Source organism: Charadrius vociferus, unplaced genomic scaffold, assembly GCF_000708025.1.
Source record: "Charadrius vociferus isolate BGI_N301 unplaced genomic scaffold, ASM70802v2 scaffold1369, whole genome shotgun sequence".
Taxonomy (NCBI): domain Eukaryota; kingdom Metazoa; phylum Chordata; class Aves; order Charadriiformes; family Charadriidae; genus Charadrius; species Charadrius vociferus.
In genome coordinates this window covers 1-6484 of record NW_009650114.1, presented here as the reverse complement: position 1 = coordinate 6484, position 6484 = coordinate 1, and positions in this window count along the sequence as shown.

Below are 6484 nucleotides of genomic sequence, written 5' to 3'. Positions count from 1 at the left end.
TCCCAATGGGGTGCCTCGGTACCCCCCACGGGCTGCCCGCGTGCTGGGTGCACGGCGGCCGGCCTCTGCCCTCCGGGACCGCCCGTTTAGAACTGCCGGCTCAGCAGCCCGCCCCCGAGCTGCCGGTTCCGGCACGAGCTAGCCACTTTCCCGGCTTCGAAAGCCCCCAAAAAGAGCCCTTCGCCGGCTTTTTCCGTTGCGATCCCCTTCCCCAGTGCGGCCTTACCTGCACTGGAGCTGGTCTCCTCGGCGACTAAAGAATGTTTGAAGAATGTGCTGGGAGTGTTTTTAGAATATCTTACAAAATTGTAGGCAAAAAAACCATTCCAGCTGGGAATGCATCAAAATTGCAAGCATATAAAAAACTCCAAACAGCATCGAAACCTGGAGTTCTCTATAACATTTTCAGCTAATTATTTTTTGTGTGTGTGTATGTGTGTTCATAAATAAATCAGACTGGTCAAAATTCACACCTAAAAATTTTTATTACAATTTAAAAGCAGTGCTCTTCTCTCTGGCTTGCTTTCTAGCCTCTTAAATTTGTTATGCAGACATTTTTTTTCTGTGCCTATTTTTTCTTTATCCACTCCCCCCCCCTCAGATACATACACTTTGCATGGGATTCAACTCGGGTAACTGAGCTAGGCATGTAATCCTAGCCAGATGACCCTCACAACAGTAAAAAGAGATGGGTACCTACATTTCATCCGTTTAAGGACTTTGATGAAAAAAGATGGATTGTTTTAAGACGACCGACCATTGTATTTCTTGTCTTCTCAGATTCCCCATTGCTGTTACAGCAATGATGTAGTGTTGTCTGCTTGCTGCTGAATCACCCAATGTTACCTCCCAGTAACCTGAAGGAAACTGAGACTTTTAGATGGCTAAAATATAAAAGAATCTAGAAAATGTATAAAATTATAGCTTCCTTGGTGTGTGTAAATCACACGGAAGACAACAATAAGCAAGACTGAAATTGAGCATGGGTCTTCTTAAATATGTTTGGTTTTTCTCTTTTCATCTCCCTCCCCCATCTCTCCTTTTCTTTCCCTTCCCTTTCCCTCCCCTCCCCCTCCCCCTTCCCTTTCCTTCCCTGCAAGATTCACACAGTCATGATGTGTTTCTCTTTCCTGTTACCTTTTGGAACCCGTTAGCCTGATATCATACAAATTCGATGATGGAGAGATGTTTCATAGCTGATAAAATCCCAGTGATTTTTTTTTTTAAACAGCTGGTAGCAGAGGAAGAGTATAACTGTCCCTCCCATGGGAAAGACTGCATGCATTACTGCACACCAGAATGTCTATCCAGACTGCCCACTTAGTCCCAACAGGCTGGAGAAGTTTTGATCAGAGCTCACACCCATAGATTTGAGCAAAGGCAGTACATTGTCAGCTCTTGTGCTCTTACAGGTACTTGCTCAAAGCAGGCATTAAGGCCCTGTCTACTGGGAAAACCTTGTGGACAGCTAGAGAGTTGCAGGACAGTGTAGATATTGAAGAAGTAAAAATTATTTTGTAGAAAGAGGAAGTCATTTTATTTCAAAGACTATGTAATACCTTTTCAGCTTGAAGCTTATGAAGAATCTAGATGGTGAAATGGTTCTCTTCTCGCAGCTGAGAGAACTCCAGGTCTTGCTAAAAGGACTTCCATCCAAACAGGGAAGACAAGAATTGGTAGACTGAAAACAGAAAGTAGCTTCCAGAGCCCTTCCAAGTCTTTCTAAGCACATTATTAAAAACAAACAAGCTGGCCAATTTTTCTATTTTGCAAGTCACCTTTGAAACAAGGACGTGTTTTAGCCTTTCCAGCATCTTTCATGACTTCATTGTTAGACTTTGTTTTAACAGTTGAAAGGCCAAGTTAATGTGTGCAGACTGTATAGACTCATCCAGCCGGTACCTTAATTATTTTAAATTGCCTGGTTCAAATAGCGCAGAATTTGAAATTTAAAAAAAATTAAAAATTAAAAAAAATTAAATCACATTTGGCTTAGCCCCCAAAATATTAGTTTTATCAGCAGACTAGAGGAAACAAACGGCAAATGCTTTCTACACAATCTTGTTTATATCTTTCATGAAGGCCATGAGAATTTAAATTAAAAATAAAAAAAAATAACCTAGTGAAAAGTGTGTTTTGGAGTCTCATGAAATCAGTAACAGAATAGATGATACATTTAAACAATCTGTTCAGGTCTTGTCAGTGAATGTTCTTGTAGCAGAGCAGGGAGAAAAGATGGTTTCAGCCTTTGTTGTAGTTAGGTACACATCACAGGTGAACAACTTCCATAATCATGATGAACTGAACCACCCTCTTTATGCCTGCATGCAATTCTTTCATAACAATGTGAAAAGCAGATTCATGCTATGATTCACGCTACATTTCATTGTTGTCCCATGGTAAAAAGCAATTTGCTATTCTATTTTTTTCAGACTTACCATTTTGAATCATTATATGCATGAATAGTTATGCCAGCTAACTGGCAGTATACTGAAGAAAGATATATTTTCTCAAATATCATTATAATGACACTACATTTTCAAGTTGCAGTTTTATAGAAGTCCAAACTCAAAAGGGGTAGATCCCTTCCTACTAAAAAGGCAAACAATTATCTTCTGCCTTTATAATACTATCATATTATCTCTCTATTATAATATTTACTATATTAATACTTTAATACATTTTTGTATTTACAATTTAAAATTAATTAGCATATAATATATAGCATTTCTTATATATAATATGAATATAGCATTATATTATTATAATGTTCACATGTTCTGCTTTTTAATTATATAATATATTTTAATTAGTTACATTACTGATGGTTTACCTTGCATATTTTTTACTGCAACAAGGAGTCTACTTCTTTTAGTCCTTACAGAGATACTGCAGCATTCAGATTTCTGAGAGAGAGCATTTAAAGGACACTAGGGAAAAAGTGGAGTGGTATCTGCATTTCATTTGGATCTTGACTCTTCATATGAATTCATGTAAAGTGTCTATGCATGTTGTATTTGCTCATCTTAGGACAGTAGTGGAGATGATGATGGACAAGCAAACACCTTAATTAATTAATTGTGCTCACTCTTTGCTTCCCTTCAGCTTTACAGAGAGCAACATCCAAAAGCAGGTCTTTCATAGCACCCCAGTAAAGTAGGGATGTATGAGTAGGTAGAACCTGCATTTATACTTGCTTCTATTGATAATGGTATATGGATATCGATATGTGGTCTTACCTGCCTTCTTCTGTCCACCATTGAATCCATGTACATTCAATGTACATCCATTGAATCTCAAGAAAATTTTGAAGAAGTTACCATAATGATGCTTACAGTCATTTTGGCCATGACTTATATTAGTCTTCCACAGATCCAGAGGAGATATTTCTGCTCACATGTCAGTTTTACTGAAGATTAATTTATATCACACATGCATGGCATCATTTCTGATTTAGATTGTTGTCTTGAAGTCGGCATTATGAACAGGGCATTTACAAAAGCTGTTAAGAGTTTATAGCATCATTCTGACAGAAAAGTGACTGTTCGTAACATCCTAAATGAGAGAAATTAGTGTTCAGAACCTATGATGATTACACTGTAATAGACCAACTTAAACTCTGGAAAAACAGAGATTTATCTTAAAAGCCTGTTTGGTGCCACTTTTAGATGTAAGCTAGTAAGAAGTACTTAAAATCACTGAAATGTTTCGTCTTGGTACTTCTGCAAATTGCAATTGTTTAAATTTTCAAGTGTCCACCCTGAAAAGCATGACCGGTTTTTCAAGGGGCAAATGTACAGCATTTCTAGCAACCAGCCTAGTTTAAGTTTCATTCCTTTCTGTACCCTCAGTCTGCAGCATCAGCTGAAGCCATACCAAAGAAAAACTCCTCAAATGGTACTTATAAGCACTGAAAAGCACAGACTATCTTAGAATTGGGCAAAAACAGCATTACCCAGTGTTTGCCTCTCAGGCTGTGGTGCAAAACGCTATGTTTGTGAAAATGAACAGCAATATACACAATTTATCTGGATTTTAAGATCAAATTATTCCTGACAGGCCTCCTTTCAGACATCACTGTAGGTACCTGTAAGTCAGAACTACTCATGAACACAGTTTAAACATGCTGTAGTGGCTGAAATAAGATCATTTGTTTGCTGAAAACACTGTCTTGCATACAATACATCAAAAGATGCGTTAATTTTAAAGTCAAGATTTGAATGGAAAACCCATCCGATTTTGCACAATTTTTACATGCTGTTACCTAGCAGTATGGGCTTTTTTGTTTTGTTAATGGGGTTATATGTGGCAGTAGGTGCAATAGATGGGTAATTCTGTAGCGTTTATTTCATTTATTTTGCTATCTTGCTCTTACCTCCTATTATCAACTATTTCAAGGACAAACTATGGCTTGTTGCTTGCATAGCAATGTGGTGTAACGTGGCCCAGTGAAACATTCATACTGGAGGTGCTGCACACCAAAACTTGTAGATTACTCTGGGGGACTCCAGAGCTGAAATGCACATTGTCAATGTGATAATTTAAATATTTTTCAGTAGCATGAGCATTTTAGAGACGATGAACATGCACAGGTATGATTACAGTTCTTGTAGATCTAGGTAAATAAATTGGCCATGTATTCTCTTTCTATGTGTGTGTACACCAACTTGCAGATGTATGCACAATGAGTCTAATCAGGTCTTAAATATGACATTATTTAAAAACCAAAAGATTAGTTAGACATATATCGTGTCCATTAACACTGGTAGCTCTTTAAAATTGAGTGACATTTGGCACTGCATTCTAACACCATCGTTAATTACTTGTGTCAATGTAGATGTTAAAACCACCAGATGAAATTAAAATTAATCAAGTTTCTGAAATCTCTAGCAAAGACTGTTTTATTTTTGTGTGTTCTCTGAATTGTGTAGATTAGAAGGTGATTTCATTTTGAACTGAAGAATGCAACTCTGGGTGATAGCTTTCGATGAGCTTTGCAACTGGGTAATGGAAGAATAATTCTGTCTAACATTAATAATCCTGCAGTCAATGTTAATCTAGATGTTAGCAGAGTACTGTAATTTATGTGCCTAGATTTATAGGATAGTAATATTTTATTCTGTTTTTTGGTTTTCTTTTTGAGAAATGGGCAACAAAATAATAAAAAATAAACTTCAGTGTTTTTAACTGTTGTTAGGCTGCAGATTCTAAAAGCATTATAGCCATTTTCACATATCTATACACCCCCCGTAATACTATACTAATTAAAATTTTATATATTTCTAACTTTCATTATGGAAAATAGAACTTTGTTAAAATAGTTTTCCACCATCAAGAAGCATATAATCTTCGAATAAGATAGCCTGGTTTTGAAAACTCTATTGTGTTGGCACTTTCAGAAAAAAACAAGTGACTTCATCATTTTGCCTTTGATGTTGAAGATTGTTGTCCCTAAATAAGGGTTCTTCATCTGGTGTGCAAAAAAACAATCAATCAACATGCTGCTTCGAGATATTTCAATTCTGCAGAATCGGGTGCTGGGCATTTAACAACAGCCAGCACACCACACCTTTCTGACAGTCCAATATTTATAGTGATAAAATACAGCTGATTGGTGAGCTACAGTTCCTTTACCATCCCTCATCATACATATGCATTCAAGTTAATGTTTTAAACATTTTGGGAGATCCCCTTAATTAGCATGCTCATTATTTGCAAGAGAGTGTGTGTTTTAGTATTATAATCTCCTAAGGCCCCTCTCAGACACACTCTTATCTAGACTCCATTCCAAAGACTATATGTCTTGTCATCCTATACTTAGGTCAGAGACCGGGAGTGTACTCCCTCCATGGGCCTTCAGTAAGCGCTCGATATGGTAATCCTTCAACAATTCAATTTCTTTGATCTAAGTTTGGGTTAATTGTTTCTACATCTAGTCCAGGTGCAAAAGACCCAATTAATTTTTAATTTCAGGCATTCAGCTAAAGTTCAATCAAAGTACTATTACAATTTTATACAAAGTGCTTATGTAACTTTTTAACCATATTCTTTTCACATCAAGTTCACTTGCTTTTTTTTGTTTGAAAGTGTAAAATCAGATTTTAAAGTAGTGAGTTGTTCCTACATTAGTTACTGAAATGCTACTTTATCCCTGTGACATTTCTTTTATACAGTTAAGTGTCTACTGGAGAAGTCTTCTATTTTTAATTTCAGGTAAATTCCCATTATGCTGCTTTCCATTCTAAATCTTGGCCAGAAAATGTAAAGAATTTGCAGAATCTTAACTTAATGTAGGCTCCTTTTGTTAATCTGTGCTCAAAGCATTCTTAAGCAAATAATCTGTCAACGTAATAAAATCTCTATTCTACTACATACAATTTCATCGTTTCACTTTGAATTGAGAGGGGGAAGTCTGGGGGCTTTTTTCAGAGTAGGATTTCATGCTACATGTAATCTCATGTTGTTATAGTTGAAATGAACCGAA